We start from the raw sequence: 17,043 nt of genomic DNA, 5'->3' as shown, positions 1-17,043 counted from the left end.
AAACAAACAGAGGGTTCTGGAGGGGAGGGGGGGTGGGAGGATGGGTTAGCCTGGTGGTGGGTATTGAGGAGGGCACATTCTGCATGGAGCACTGGGTGTTATGCACAAACAATGAATCATGGAACACTTCATCTAGAACTAATGATGTAATGTATGGGGATTAACATAAGAATAAAAAATAATAATAATAAAAATAAAGGAGGCTACTGATAAAAGCAGGGAGTCCTGCTTGTCACATGACATTTCTGGGACTGTCCACCCATCTGCAGTCATCTTGAGGACAAATTTCCTGTCTGATTAACCTCCAAGGCTCTGCAGGCCCTTGCCTTATTCATGAGACATCCTCAGTAAGTGTCTGTGGAACAACTGAATGACTGAAGGAGATGCTAGCCCTCCTATTATCCATCGGACACCATGAGCGGGGCTACCTTAGTGTGGCTTTTCCAACGACAGAAACACTCTGCATGTGTGCCTGTGGGAAAGGTCCCCCCGCCTTGTCACACAGCTGTTCACAGCGTGGACAGGTCCTGTCCCACACACCAGCCACGTGGACTGACCTAGGGATTTAGTGTCACCCACACGAGATTTAGCCTTCTGGTATCTGCTCAAATGAGAGTGGCGTCCTTTGCCACATCAGGTCTGGCCCATGACAAAAAAAAATAGAAAGCAGCTCAGAATAAAGCAAATGCCCTTCAGGCTAACTCCTGATGCAAGTTGGGGGTTTTTTTGTTTTGTTGGTTTTTTTTTTTTACCCCTGCTTTGTGCGGTCTTTATTCTTCCTGCCTGTCTCTTGACAGGTTATCACGTTCACCCTTTCTTGGATATTTCTGTCAAGACACGTAGCCTTTCGGTTCTGGCAAAGCCTGGCCTTGGGCCTGGGCCTTCTAAAAATTAAGTTTCCAAGACCACTGACTGTCCCCAACCTGCTTCTTCCTCTAATTGCCCACCTCTGGGCACAGAGTTGTCCCTTTAAGCACCTAGCCACACGTGACTCCACCTTACAAACTCTATGCATGCAACTCCCACACTTGGCCCCTCCAAGCAAATCATCTGTGGAATGTTTGAGGACTCGCCATTTTCATAAGCATGAAACTTCGGAGTCTGGGGTAGGAAAGAAAGGTGAATGTTTGATGAGGTGTTGCATGGAGCCAGAAACCATAAAGCAAGCTGCTTCCTCCTCAGCACTATGGAGACTGTGGGCCCAAAAATTCTGTAGTGGGGGGAATGGAGGGCTTTGTCTTGTGCATTGCAGGGTCTTCAGCATCCTTGGCTTTTCCCCAATAGATTTCAGTAGCACCATCCCCCCTTGTGACAACAAAAAATGTCTCCAGACGTTGTCAAATGTCTCCCTCAGGACAAAGTCACTCCTGGCTCAGAATGACGGCCATAGAAACACCCAACCAGGGTCTGCCATTTGCAGAGGAGCCATTTGGAGGGCCTCCTTCCCGAGAGGATGTTTCTGCCCCGGCTTATCAGCTGAACCTGCCGTTCACAGCACACGAGTGTCTGGAGGCCCCGCATCTAGGCAACTGCAGCAAAGACCCGCCCCATATTCACAGCAGCACAAAAAAGGGCTTTCTCCCACCGCTCAGCAAATCCCCCACAATGTCCCCTCTTGCCAAGTGGGCTCAAATTCGCTTGGGTCTCAGAACTTAACGCTTTTCTTAGGAAGCGCACGCACACACAAAAACAAAACAATTCTGAATATGACAGACTTCCTGGCTTTTCATCTTCAGAGCCTAATGCACTGAAAACAAACCTAGCTTTTCCTTAGCTTCCTGTTATGTGTTTTCACATTCCCTTCCTGGCTACCCGACTCTCTCTCTCCAGGCTCCCCAGCCCTCCACCCTATTGACATCTTGGGCCAAATAACTCTTTGTTGTGGGAGCTGTCCTGGGCCCTGGGCTCCTATGTCCTGGGCCCTGCAGGCTCTTTAGCAGCATCCCTGGCCTCTACGCACTAGATGCCAGTGGCATCCCCCAGTCATACAGTCCAAAATGTCTCCAAATGTCCCCCCCGCGAGCAGAACCGCCCCTGACTGGGGACCCCTGGGTCATCCGGATTTCTCTTTCCCAGGTATGCCGTCTGGATGAATGATTCCCAGCTTTACCCAGCCCGCAAGTCACCATCCCCGGAGCCATTTAATTTTTAAGACCATTACTAGATGTATGTTGCAGGTAGAGCTATACCCTATTAATAAATCCAGACACTTCCTGAAAAGCGGGAAATGGCCACAAAATATCGTCTTGGAGGACGGAACGGGTCGCTGTGGTGGCTCCTTTCTGGAGTGCTCGGCACCTCGCTCCGGCCAGGAGCATGTGCTCCCTCCCTGACGTTACAGCTGCACCTCGATGATCCGTCATTTCAGAAAAATATGGGAAGAACCTCGAATCCTTACTGCCCTCTAGAGAAATTCTGGCAGAAGAGCTCAATCTGTCGCAGTCAGCAGAAAAACAACGCTGCCAGCCACAACCGGGCCTGGCAGTTGGAAAGCGAACAATTTATTTGCTGAATTTTTTGAAAGACGAGGCTACCAGACCCTTCCTTCACAGTCTCTCCCCTGAACGGGGACCCAGATTGGCTTCCGTGTTGGTGCAATCATAATTTCGCCAATTCCAGGTCCACTCCCCAACAGGATGATTTTATGCCCACAGATGAATCAAATTCTGATATTTTACAAAGTTAACAGGGGACCATATTTTAAATGCAAAAACTCAGGTTTGTACAAATGTGTTCTCTGGCCTTTGTTTATTGGCCCACCGACAGTCATACATGCAAGGATTTCTTTTTTACGCATCTCAGAAAAACCAGGCCTGAAAAGGTAATCAACTAATTCCCCATCTTTGCATTAGGTGTTGGCAGGTCTTGGCGGCGGAACCATCCAGCACATTTTGGAGCTAGACACTTTTTTTTTTCTTTAAAAAAAAATTTTTTTTTCAACTTTAGATATTGTTTGGATGAAGACTTACCTATTTCTTAATGATCACCTATATTCCAATGAGGCTTCAACACCAACATTTAAGTGAGCTTTCCCTACCAAAGTCCTGAAAAAGTTATCCCAGGTCTAACTCATGTCTCTTTAGCACCATTGGAAATTAAAAATAAATAAATTAAAATAATAAATTAAAAAAAAAACTTTGAAAAATATGTGCTTGAAGACATACACTAGATTGGAAATCTTACAGGTCTAATCAGAACTTTCAAGTTGTTGTTTCCCTTATGACAGGCAACAGCAAAAAAAAAAAAAAAAATGCTGCATGTTTATGCCTAATGGGTTTGCCCTTTGCCAGACAAATCCTTTTAGCTATGGCAGGGAAACATATAATTTTATGGGCTCTTGGAGAGAGTTCACACTGCCCTCTGATGGCTACACATGCTCATAATTTTATGGGGTCTCTTGATCAGGTTCCAGAAGGCTGTAGAATGTTACTACCAAAGGTAAATCAATAATCCTATAGATTAATGGGTGCCAGTGATTACCTTTACCTTTCCGTTTTTTTCCACCCTCTTCACAAGGAAGTAACATATTTGTTCCTTCCCTTTGTTATCAATAGCTGTGAGAACTACTTTGTCAAGACAGAAATATCTTAAAAGTATACTTAGAATATTTGAACATCATCAGACACAAAGTAATACGCACATACATACCACAGACATGAAGCCCAACAAAATAATGGATTACTGCCGAACAAAAGAAATTTTTCTCTGAATTTGAACTATCAATAAGTAGGTCCCTTATGGTATCAGAAACTCAGAATCAAAATTAGCACCCCTCCAAAAAATAGAAAGATTTTGGGGACTGGAGAATGCTTTAGCTGGAGTCTATAAAGGTATTTTTTCTAATGAACAAGACAGAAAAAAAAGTGTGGGATAGATTTTCCCCCAAGCCCTTTTGAAAGGCAAGATACTGTACTGTGACCTCTTTAAAAGTGTACGAATTAATCATATTGGACTATTTTCGCCTAGCAAATTAGAGATGCCTCCTCATTTTGCCAATTCCCAACAGCTAAGAAAGGGGAACAGGGAAAAATAAAAGCCAGCATATTCACGGTCACACAAAGCTCTTGGAACTGTATCCAAATGGAGCTGTTGATCTGCGGAAATGTAAATGTCACTTCTAAATATAGCATTAGGGAGCCGGAGAATCAGCATTTCTGTTGACGAAACACCTTTTCCGGAAGTAGCATGTGCAAGGCAACGCTTCTCTCCGACACATGGGAGCATCACGAATCTTCCGCCCAGCCCTGCATCCCGGAGGGGCCCTGAGCCGCTGGTTCGTGCACAGAACTGAGCACGTTCTCACCCTCTTCCTTACCCTGGGACTGCACCAGATTGTGAATCAAAGCAAATAATTTCCTGTTCCTCTCCTCTCCTGTCTTAAAAATAAAAAGTAGAATTTCATTCTGCCCCATAAGGACTCTTTATGGTTAGAGATGCTTGCAAACTCAAAAGAGAAACCAAAAAATGGGTCCATGGGCTGAACCATTCAAAGTGAGTTTATCCTGGGATGTGGGCTTGACGACAAGGCACCAGCTGCAAGGACACTATCATGACTAGCTACTCAGTTTTGACTCTCGCTCGCTGTTCATCCCTCCCTCAATCCTTCTCGAATGCTTTCGGGGTTCTTGAAGACGCCTTCCTCTTGCCCACCTTGGGTCCCTGGTGCAGGCTGTTCCCTTCGCTCAAAATCTTCTGCATGCTTTGCATTTCCAGTTCTTTCTCATCTTTTCCACCCCAGATCATCACTTTCTGGGAGGAGCATTTGTGACATCCTTAACCACCCCCCTTGGTTCTAGTCTATGAGGGTCAGGCTGAGTGTGCATCTTTGCACAGAACGGCCCTATACTAGTTTAACAAGTGAGGCCCTGCATTTTCATTTCCCACTGGGCCCCACAAATCATGTAATCAGTCCTGATCATAGCGCTTGGTTTCCTGCATAAAACAGAATTTGTAATTTTTTATTTATCAGTTGGGGGGCGGGCAGTGGGAGCTGATCGCTGATCTGTTTGCTCCATAAGGGTGGAAATGGTGTCTGTTTTGTTTACTGCCTAATCTAGTGCCGTTCAATAGAACTGTGAATTAGCGAAATAAGGAGGCATCTGTAATTTTGTAGGCGAAAATAGTTGCATATGATGAATTTGTAAACTTCTATAAATTAAATTAAATTGAAATTGAAATCACCTCATGTGGCCGGTGGCTATTATACTGGGCAGGTCTAACCCCTAAGTCCTAATACAGCTAGCAAATTCATCTAGGATATTATTAGGGCTTTCTCAAAGAAGCTCTATGTCAGTAATATGGCACATTGGTAGAGTGCATCAGAATCCCTTCAGAAGCTTGTTAAAAATACAGGTATCACTGCTCCACCCTCTAAGACTCTGATTAAGCAAGTATGTAAAAGGTCCAGGCATCTGGTATACCCCCAAATTTGAGAAGCCCTATGTTACGGTTTATGGAAGAAGCTTGTCTTTACATCAATTATTTAAATCTCTTTAGTTTTTCGAGGTCAAATAATGTGAACACAAATACCATCTCTAAAAGGATTTTGTTGCCCCAAAAGTGTCCCAACTGCAACCAATGGCTATTTCAAGCAACATCTAACCCAGTAACATTTTAGTGGAGAAAATAGATTGACCATCCCTCTGGTTTTGTCGCAATGAACTTTGATCTATTATTTTGACTTTCAGGGGCCAAGAATGATGGATAGCTTTTTTTTCAAGTCTCAAAAATGAAGTGTGTGTATAACACCCAGTATCAGGTGAGTGGTAGGACTTTATTAAGGAGATGTGTAGATCTCAATTAGGAATTATTCAAGGTGGGAAGGTGGAAGGGAAATAGCAAAATCTTTTTTCATAAATGGGGAGTGTCTCCTTTTTTAATGAGTTGATCTAATCTTACTCTGCCTTCTCACACGCAGACACACAAAAATGCAAAAGGCTGTTAATGTCCAACCCTCTCTTTATGTACCTTTGTCTTTAACCATTATTGTAATTCAGCCCTCCAACATGAGTGTTTTTTCCTCCACTGAGCTATCAAAGACACCTTCCTAATCAACATTACACACAGTAGCATAATAGATAGCACCACAGTGAATACAAGGATAAGCTGTAATTCACTCTGGGGCTCTGCTGATGTCATAAACCGCACAACCAGCTTTATGGAGAGTGGCTGAGCCCAGAAAGCGAATTCTGATCTCGGCTCACTCTGGGAGCCATCTGTTAAGGAAACAGATTTAAATGCCGACCTTTTCATCTCTGTCGTTTACAGAGATTTCAAACTTTTGCTGTAAAATTTAAACTTTTCAGCCATGAACAGATTAAAATTCCTTTCTGGAGTCACATTTGGTTTTGTGTTCCCTCTTTTAACTGACAAATAGATTAGTGGTCTTATCACCCATTGCTACAAAACGATGTTTAAAAAAGAAAAACGCATCCTGCAAGAGTCAATGTTGTAGCTATGCATGCCTGTTCCCAATGCCAGACCCACCTCCCATTCCAGAGGCTGAAAACCAGTGATTCACCTCCCCAGCCTCCTTTGCAGGAAGTGCTGGCCATGTGATCCAACTGTAGCCAATGAGACATAAAAGGGTGCCTTCTGAGAATGATGTTTCCCTTGTTTCAAGGAGAGATGGATGTTGTTCCTCCCCAGCACTTCAAACTTTGGATGCTCAGGGGAGGGTGCATTATTTGAAGTGACAGCAGCCATCTTGTAATCAGGAAGGGACATAACAGAAGATGAAAAGCAACCTGCTGAGGAGGGAGGAATGGAAGGATAGAAAAGTCTGGGTGCTTGTTAGCCTTACTGAGATGAGGAGTTGACCAGCCCTAGCACTGTCTACCTCAAGGCTTCTCATTAAGTAAATACAGTTTGGTGCCTGGGTGGCTCAGTCCGTTAAGCATCTGCCTTCGGCTCAGGTCATGATCTCAGGGTCCTGGGATCGAGTCCCACATCAGGCTCTCTACTCAGCGGAGAGTCTGCTTCTCCCTCTCACTCTCCCTCTGTGCTCTCCCTCTCTCTCTCTCGCTCAAATAATAAATAAGTAAATAAATAAATATCTTAAGAAAAAATAAGTAAATACAGTTGACCCTTGAACAATGCAGGTTTGAACTGTATGAGTCCAGTAACATATGGATTTTTTTATAAATGCAATATATCCTATAAATGTATTTTCTATTATGATTTTCTTTTTTTTTTTTTTAAAGATTTTATTTACTTATTTGAGACAGAGAGAATGAGAGAGAGAGAGCACATGAGAGGGGGGAGGGTCAGAGGGAGAAGCAGGCACCCCGCCGAGCAGGGAGCCTGATGCGGGACTCGATCCAGGGACTCCAGGATCATGACCTGAGCCGAAGGCAGTCGCTTAACCAACTGAGCCACCCAGGCGCACTATTATGATTTTCTTAATCACATTTTCTTTTCTCTAGCTTACTTTATTGCAAGAATACAGCATATAATACATATAACATACAAAATGCATGTCGATCGACTGTTTATGTTATCAGTAAGGCTTCCTGTCAACAATAGGCTACTAATAGTTAAGTTTGGGGGGAGTCAAAAGTTATACATGGATTTTCAACTGTGCAGGGGTTTGGCATCTTAACCCCCATGCCATTCAGCGGTCAACTGTATATTATATTGGGTTCCTCCAGGGCAAAGCCTGAGACAAGCATTGGGCACAAATAATTTACATGGCAGGCAATGCCAGGAGGCACCAGCAAGGGAGCAGGAAGTGAGACAGGCAAGGGAAGGAAACCAATTCAGAGAGTGCTAACAAACAGGGAATCCCTGTGGATGTCTGAGGCCCAGTGGAGAGAAGACCCAGGGGCAGAGAACTTCTTTGAATGATAAGCCAGTGATCTGCATGAGAACGCTGTGTATGTGGGAGGTTGGGGGGATGGGATGACGTCACTTGGAACTCCAACAGCTCAACAGCTCCTTCTACAGACAACCATAAAGGTCTTACATGTGGAGTCACTACTTGTCAAGAGTCTGTTACGGTTGCAGACGTTTTCCTACCTGACATCACTGTGGGACTGGTCCTCCAAGTCACTTGCACCCCTGAAATTTTTAATTCCACACCAGTGAGATGACTTGAATGCGAATTCATTCAGCAGGTTCCTACAGAGCCCTGGCTGTCCATCTAACACCAGCAGTGCAGTGGTGAGAACGCATTAGAAGGGGTCCCTGACCATGTAGGGTTTACTCTCCAACAGAGGAGATGGGCACGGGACAACTAAGCCCTCTCATTCTCCCAACTGGAACATGACAGGCGGTGGTAAGTGCCCTAAAGAAAGATGAAAGGATATCGAGAGAGTCCCATGAGTTGAAAATGCAGAGTCAGAGAAGGGTTCATGAATCAGAACGGAGGGGCAAGCGGGAGACAGCCAGAAGGGGAGAGAGAAATATTACCGCTAATCCTCGCGCAAATGAGGGAAAGAACACCACCAGCCAGGGCATTATAAAGGCCCCAATAAGAAGGTTGTTCAAACAACATCTTTCATGGGAAAAGATAAGAATTTGACCCTCACGCAAAACCCTGTCACTAGACTGGTTTGACTGAAAAGTAAATTGAATCATTATAAGAGCTATCACTTTCTCTTGAAACAAACAAGAAGTCACAGCCAAACTAAATAAATTCTGATCTTCCTGCTTCTTCCAGGCTAGAAGACAACTCCTGTGGGACCTTACCCTTACACAAATAATAAACAGTTGTTCACAAAAACTCAGTTCTCCTGTGGAAAAATATCACCACACTTCACCACACTTGGGCTTTTATACGTGTGCACATACAAAGAACATCTGATTCCAAAGATGTGTGTCTTACAATTAAACCACTGTCGGGGTTTAATCCTCCCTCTCCCCTGCTTCTCATCCTTCCATCACCTCCTCAGACTTAATGCAACTCCATGGAAAATATAAAATATTTTATTTTATAAAATATTCAAGGGACTGCAGAACACAGTTTGAAAATCACTTCTCTAAAAGTTCTTGTTTTACAAATAGTAAGTCAAGATATATATATAAAGATATTGCTGATCATCTAAGTCAGGGGGTCAGCGTATCATGGACCAGGGCCAAATCGGACCCACCACCCTTTTTCTAAATAAAGCTTTCGTGGAACCTAGCCACCCCCACTCGTCTGCATGCTGTCCACACTGCTTTCAAACAGCGGAGTTGAGTGGCTGTGACAGAGACTTGCAAAGCCTGTGAGGCTTACTCCTGGCCCTTTATGGAAAAAGTTAGCCATCCCCAAATAATGAGTCATTATTTGCAAGAAAAAAAACATAAGATACTAATTCAAACTCTAATGCTGGCCCGTGATAACAATCAAGATTGAAGTGAAAGCATGAAAGGGAAGGAAGAGTGAAAGGAAACCACCAGGGGAGCCCGAGGCCTCTGGGAAGGAATGGTAGAAAGAGGTACCAAGTTCACCTGGAGGCCAACAGCCACACCTCCCATCTGAGCGAGGACACCAGGGGCCTAGCCCGGCCTCAGACTGTGCCCCCATCACTGGGCTCTCTGGCAAGCTCGGAAATCGCCTCCGTTCCTGGTTGTCACCTCCAAGGTTTGCACATGCAGCTCCCTCAGCCTGCAACCCACGTCCCTCCCGCTCTGCACCAGCTCAGCCTGCCCCCTTCCACTGCCACCTTCAAGATCAAATCCCCTAGGCATCTTCCCAAGCCCCCAGGCCTGGCCAGCTTCCCTCATCTCTGCTCCCACCTTGCTTTCTCTTTTCCTGCACCCCCACCCCTCACTGTATTAAACCAGGGGATTACTTGCCCGATGCCTCCACTGAGTATAAGCTCCATGAGGGCAGGGCTACACCTGTCTAATTTACTGTTTCATTATTGCCAGACTCTAAAACATCCCCTGGCACATGGTAATACCTAACCGTTTGTTAAGTGAATTATCTTGTATGAAGCTTTTTAGATGAAATCATGATGATGTGATGCATATGCATCAGGAAGAATTACACATTGCCTGTCTTAGGCATTGATCCCCAGTCCTATCTTATTAACAATTTCCATGGGATGAAGTGTGAATGGGAGATGGCCAGAGAAGCCAGCATGTGCAAAAGAGCTGAGGCAGGGAGAAGCATGGGGCGTTGGAGGCATGGAAACTAGCCCAGCATGGCTGGAGCAGAGAGCCAGAGCAGAAGGGAGTCAGACCACACAAGTCCTACACATCATGGTAAGAGTTTTTGTTTATCTTATCCTAAGAGCAATGGAAGAACCGCAGAAGGTTTTAACTAAGGCAGTGGATGATTTCATCTGCACCACCAGCTGCAGAAGTTATGAATTCACAGGGAGTAGATATACTTCACTGAGTGCCTACCATTGTGCTAGATATTAGGGATAATATGCTTAAGGAATCACTGTCCTTGAACTCAAGATACTTCATATAAAGAAGACATAACTGTCGTTTGATAGGGCTTCAACAGAGTTAAGCTTATGGGGCCATGGGCGAGCACCTAAGAGGAGTCTCTACATTTTGCTCAGTTGCAGGAAGAGTGGGTTCCTAAAGGAAACCTTTAGTGTTGCTCTTTACTTACTTGGGGCAGACTAGTAAAGGAGAGTAATTCAACCCAATGGAAGTATTCTGTGACCAAAAATATATAATAATAATTATGAAGAATCTGAAAACATGAAATTGTTCATAAGAAAGCATTAAGTGAAAAAAGCACAATTCTAATCCTAATATATACCAGAGGATGGCAAAGTTTTTCTATAAAGACCCAGATAGTAAGTATTTTTATGTTTCATGGACCATATGGTCTCTATCACAACTACTGAACTGATTGAGTTATAGAAAAATGTTTCATGTTGTAGCATGAAAACAGCCATAGACAATATGTGAGTGAATGGGCATGGCTGTGTGCCAATAAAACTTTATTTACAACAACAGGCAATGGGCCAAATTTGGCCCTTGGGCTGTAGTTTGCTGCTGCCTGAGCTATTCTATATTATAATTATAATAGGTGTAATGTTTATGACCATAGACAAAAGGGAACACAGAGGAATGGAAGGGCTCTTTGTGTTTGGGGAATGGAATTTTCAGTTTGGTGGCTCTGTTATTTTTGCCTACTCGGTGCTTACTTATCCTTCTGGGAACAACACCCTGACTTGGGGGTGGAAGAAGGAGAGAGAACTGCCTTTCTATCATCTTTAATCCATGTGGTCCCTGGAGTTAACCCACTCCAACATCCAGAATAAGACACAGTCCCCAGACCTGGCCCCCACCAGTCATTTCATTGCCTTGGCCATGGTAATTCATTCAGAGAGAAACATGGGCCCACACAGACCAATGAGAATCATTCCCTTGGATTTTTTTTTTTTTTTTTTAATGTTAAGAAAGAGAAGACCTCCTACTGCTGAGGTTGCTAAAATTACAGTGTAGGAGGCTGGAGTTGCTCGTGACCATGTTGCTCCTCCAAGGCTTGGTCCTACTCAAGAATGATACCCACACATTGCACAACATAACTACAAAATGAAGAAATATGATGCCAGATGGACATTATGTGCGTCTCTGGATGAAGCCTTATCTGAAACTAGCCCTATTCCTGGATTTTTCTGTGACTTAATCCCATATGTTCTTTCTCCATCTTTGCTTGTTTCAATTCAGTTTTTGTTCTGTCAACCAAACAAGGTCATCACTAATGGGTTTTTTTTCCTTATTTTATAAAGTCCTTTAACATCCTCACACTATCACTTTAACAACAAATAAAATTGAGAGAAAATGGATGAAAAGGCACCATATTTTTAAAAATCATTTCTCAAATGAAAGTCATGCTCCATTTTTGCAGTTTTCCTTATCAGTTGAGTGACTTGAGCCAGTTGCAGTTCTTAAATTTGACCAAGAGAATCTAAGTCCTCTCTCCAAAAATTGACTGGAAGCCTATTTTGAAGAAAATATATAAAGACAGGGCTATAGTGAAGATCACAAATGATGACAATAGAAAATAATTCAGGAAAGACCATCTTTCTCTGCAGAAATATAGTGACATATGTAGGACAGCTAAGAGTCTCCATGAAAGGATGAAAATGATCCATGACCATCACGTGGCCACAACCTCTAAAAAAAAGACTTTGGAAGAAAACACAAATCTGACAGTGTCACTGCCGTGCTTAAAACTCAGCAATGGTTCCCAGTTGCCTACTTGAGCCCGAACTCCCATAGTAGAAATGATTTTCACAGAGCACAAATTTGAGTGTGCAAGAAATATAATTATCTTTTCTTTTTCTATAACTCAATTTAATTTCGTTTTCTCTCAAGTCCCTAAACTACCTACTAGCAAGAAAATTTAGTCACTTCCAGGTAAATGCCATCATTTTGAGTTAAACACAATCAATTCAGAATTCTGCATGCACGCGCGCACACACACACACACACACACACACACAAACACACACCTTCCTTTCCCCTTGGGCAGCCTCCAAGGATGCAGATATTTTGGAGTAAAATCACATCAGGAAGCAGAATCTGGTCTGTCGCCATGCACCACCCTCTGCTAGTGTCTGGTAATATTTTCTGGTCTTTGGTGTTGTTGGCATTTATCTCCCAGCATGTACTGAGATGCCCTGCGTCACCCTGTGTTTCTGGTTATCAGATCTACCAAGGTCAACACATGGCTTCCATGTCCAGGTCCAGAAGAGTCACTGCACTGCCAACCCCCACAACCACGTTCAGCAAGCAAGCAGCCAATGGCCTCTCTGAGTAAAGATGCTCCCAAATATGGCTAACAGCCCTTCTACTTACATCCCACTGGCCAAAAATTGGTCAAGTGGTCACACAAAGCCACAAAAAATGCGGGGAGTTCTCGTTGTTATCCTCAGCGACACATGCCTGGATAACCTTTGGGGGTCTAGTTCCTAAGAGAGAAGGGGAGAAAGAAACCTAACACTCTCTGTCTCACGTGTTCTAGATACGGCTCAAAATTGTTCAAGAAATAAAGACAATCACAGAGAAGCCATAGGTCAGATATACTGAGAACAAAGCACAAAGGAACAAAGGAAGACAACAAAAATTAAGAACAAAGTTGACATTTGTAATCATAAAGTGAAGTTTCTAAGATTCACTATGGCCAAAAGCTGAAACAGGAAGGCGGCAAAAGCATTGTCAATAGCCGGGGGGGTGGGGCAGGAGATTCCAGTGAACAGAAGCATAAGAACTGAGGCCACCTCAAAACGTGAACAAACTTTTCACAGTCATTTTCTTGATCTTTAAGGAAATAAACTGAGCGTGCAGCAGAGAAGGTGAGAAAAACACAGCTTATAAATGGAAACGCACCAAACAAAGTGGAAAATTCACATCAAGCCTGCAGATAAGGCTCAGAACAAAGGGAAACTTTTTTGGGTCAAGAAAAGGAAAATGAGTCTCCCACGTAAGAAAATATGACTGTGTGCAGGAGGTAAGCTTCAGGAAGAAGCCAAGCAGGTGCTCCCACCTAAAGCTGACCCACGGATTAGTAAAACTTGGATATTTGGTTTTTGTAAAATAGAAAATGGCATGCGAGCTTTGGCACCTTGCATTTCTTCATTCACTGCCTTTGTGTTCTAATTCTCAGGAGGAGAGAGAAGAACCTGCGTGCTTTAAACAACACGCAAATTAAGGTGTGACTTTTGGCTCCATTTTTTATTATATATAGCTATCATCTGCTCTGGAATAAGCTGGATTTCTTCCACTGAGTTCATATCTCCTTCTGTCTTTTTTTTAAAATGCATTTTAAAGCTCCACGTTTCTTCTGGAAAATCTACCATAATGTAACAACAGATTTTAAAGCTTAATGTATATTAATCACGATGCCAACAACTACTATCTAATATAGTCCTTACCTTTTACTGACAATGTGAATTTTAATTAAGTGCATAATGCATAATTAAGATCCAAAATGCAGAATATATTTTTGGTCCTGTTTACCGTGTATAAGAAACGCTAGCATGGAATGGAGTTAGCCTCTCTGCTGCAAAGATTTAACGTTTTACAAATTCAACGAATGATGGCTACAACTGGGTTTTCAAAGCCATTTTGACGACTCGTTCAAGATGGCTGACAGAAATGCGAAATAAGCTTTATGTTTATGATCACATGAAGTATTGTACATCCATACCATGGAATATATGCTTTCCTCAAAATAACAAAATAGCCTTATAGGCACTGATATGGAAAAAAATCTCAAGATATATACATAGTATGACTTCACGTAGCTAAAAATATGTATGTATGTGTGTACATGTGTGCATGTGTGTAAATATATGCATACACATGCATGTGTTCATGTGTAGAAATGTGTTTGTGTCATTGCATGCATACATACTCAGACATACCCGAAAACATGAAAAGAGCCTGAAATAACAGACAAAACGTAAACACTGATTAGCTCTAGAGCAGAAATTGGCAAATATTTTAGGTAAAAGGACAGATAGTAAACAGTCACAATTTTGTGGGCAATAGCCCATAGACAATCCAGGGTGAAGGGTTGTGGCCGGGTCCCAATAAAATATATTCACAGAAGCAGGCAGGGTCAAGGGCAGCTGGAGTCGCCGATGGATGAGCGTGGGCCAGGCGTGGCTCTGGAGAATGAGTCACTAGGGCAGGAGTCAACGGGGGGGTGCGATGAAGACAGACTTCCACTAATACTTCTGTACATGTCTAATTTGTCTTATAAGCACTCTTACTTAGAAAACACTTTTTTTTCATTGAAAGACTTTACACCATACATTAAAATTGAGTAAATTTAAATTTTTTTAATTTAGGTTTTTAAATTTAAGTTTGAATACATTTAAACCCATTACAAAGTAAATAAATAAGTAAACAAACTGTTTTGTGTCCTCCCCCAGGCTGGTACTTCACATTTTCTCCTCCTCAAGTGGGAATTTGTACCACGGTGGACGTCATAGAGCGCCCCTGACTGCCTGTCACCCAGATCTTTAAGTGAGAGAGAATATACCTTAGTCAAGGCACGTTAAAATGGGGTAATCACAGTAAAATGAGGATAATAGTAGATTTGCATTAGTTAGAGAAACCCTAGCTGATGGCATGAATTGACCCAAACAAGATAAAATGGCTCAAACGTAATTGAATATACACCACTTCCCATGGAGAGACCAGTATTGAGTGGTTCCAGATTGGTGTGTCTCTGGTTGGGAGAAGAAGGGTCTCACCCCCATGCTGTCATTCAGGGCCAGGATGAGAGAGTGCTGTCACTGTCCAGACATGGCCTCCAGCTTACTGTGTGTCATCTTCATCCAAAAGGAAGAACCATGGAAAATCACATGGAAGAGATTTTAATGGGCCAGACCCGGAGGTGGCCCAAATTACTTCTCCTCATAGTCCCTTGGCTAGAACTGTCATCTGGGCACACCTCACTCCAAGAGACATGAGGAAATGTAGCGGGGTCACTGCCCAGGGCGGTTTTGAACAGTTAGCAATCTCTGCTACAAGTTCTCCATAAGCACGCAGAAGGCAAAGATTTTTGCTTATTATTTCCCACCACTGTTTTCCCAGTATCTAGAACACGGGTCAGCCAACTTTCTCTATAAAAGACTAGATAGTAAATATTTCAGTGTTGTGGGCCACACAGTCTCTGTCGCAACTACTCAACTCTGCCATTGTAGCATGAAATGAACCATAGATAACATTTAAACAAAGGAGCATAGCTGAGTTCCGATAAAACTTTATTTACAAAAACAGGCAGAGGGTCATATTAGATCCATGGGACCTAGTTTGCTGATCCTGATTTAGAATAGTGTCTGGCACAATGGTAGGTGCTGAATAAATGTTTGCTAAGTGAATGAGAGGGAATGAATCATACAGTAATATCTCACGGGTTTGTCCTGAGGAATAAGTAAAATATTGCATGAAAAGGTTTAGCAAAAGTTTCTGATGTATGGTAAGTGCTCAGTAAATCCCAGGTACTTATTATTTGAAGATATAAAATATAAACAAAATATATTCCTCAAGGAGTAACCAATGTAATAGAGGAGAGAGATATTCCAGGAAAATAATTAAAATAGTTCTCTTGTGAGGCACCTGGATGGATATGTTGGTTAAGCGGCTGATTCTTGGTTTCAGCTCAGGTCATGATCTCAGGATCTAGGGATCGAGCCCAGAGTTGGGCTCTGTGCTCAGTAGAGAGTCTGCTTGAGATTCTCTCTCTCTCCCTCTGCCTCTGCCCATCCCCCGCTTGTGCACTCTCTCTCTCTCTCTCAAATCAATAAATAAATCTTTAAAATCGTGTTCTTGGGAACTTGTAGAGACATGTCCAGGCTGGTTAAATCTGGGAAGAGAGGAGGCCAAGAAGTCACAGAGCAGGTGAAATCTACAAGGCGGGGGTTGAAAACAAAAAAGGGATATGCACAGACATTCTAAGAAGTAGAAGTTCTTTTCACCTTTCTGAGCCAGAAACTCATTAAAGGAAAGCTGATGACAGACATCAGAGTCTGGATAGATGGTCTGTCTACTTGTAACAGTCTTCTGTTCCCATCCTTCTACCTTTAGTTTCTGCTGCCCTCCAAGTATCAGCTCAAACATCCCCTCCTCAAGGAAACTACTTCTACCCATTATTCTTGGCCCCAGGCCTCAAAAACCACAAGCTCTTTAGCATTTTTCTCTTGTAAAATTCTACTCTGTGTGTGTGTGTGTGTGTACGTCAGCTCCCCCTAAGGACAAAAGCAGGACTGCTGTAAACCTGGTTCCTAACTCTACGTGAGGTACATAGAAAGCCTTCAATTGTTATTTGTTGGATGAAAAAATTCATTTTGCATTGTGTTCTGTGACGGGGCCTTGAATGTAGCTAATTGGAGCCTCTAATTGGGGTCAGATCTACACTCACTTAAGAAGCTAGATGAGCCAGTGATAAAGTTTACGTGATTTGGTAAAATCTTAAGAGTCTTAAGAGACAGCAAAATTCAATGGTTAATTGGTAGGCTCACACTATCTCTACAACTTTTCTGTAAATCTAAAATTATTCCAAAATGAAAGCTTATTTTTTTAAATGTCAAGCTCTAAAGCCGACCATCAGGACTGCGATCTTGGCCCTGCCAA

Source organism: Mirounga leonina, unplaced genomic scaffold (genome assembly GCF_011800145.1).
Source record: "Mirounga leonina isolate KUSES-001 unplaced genomic scaffold, KU_Mleo_1.0 Mir_195, whole genome shotgun sequence".
In the NCBI taxonomy this organism is placed as follows: Eukaryota; Metazoa; Chordata; class Mammalia; order Carnivora; family Phocidae; genus Mirounga; species Mirounga leonina.
Note: the sequence above shows the minus strand (reverse complement) of the source record.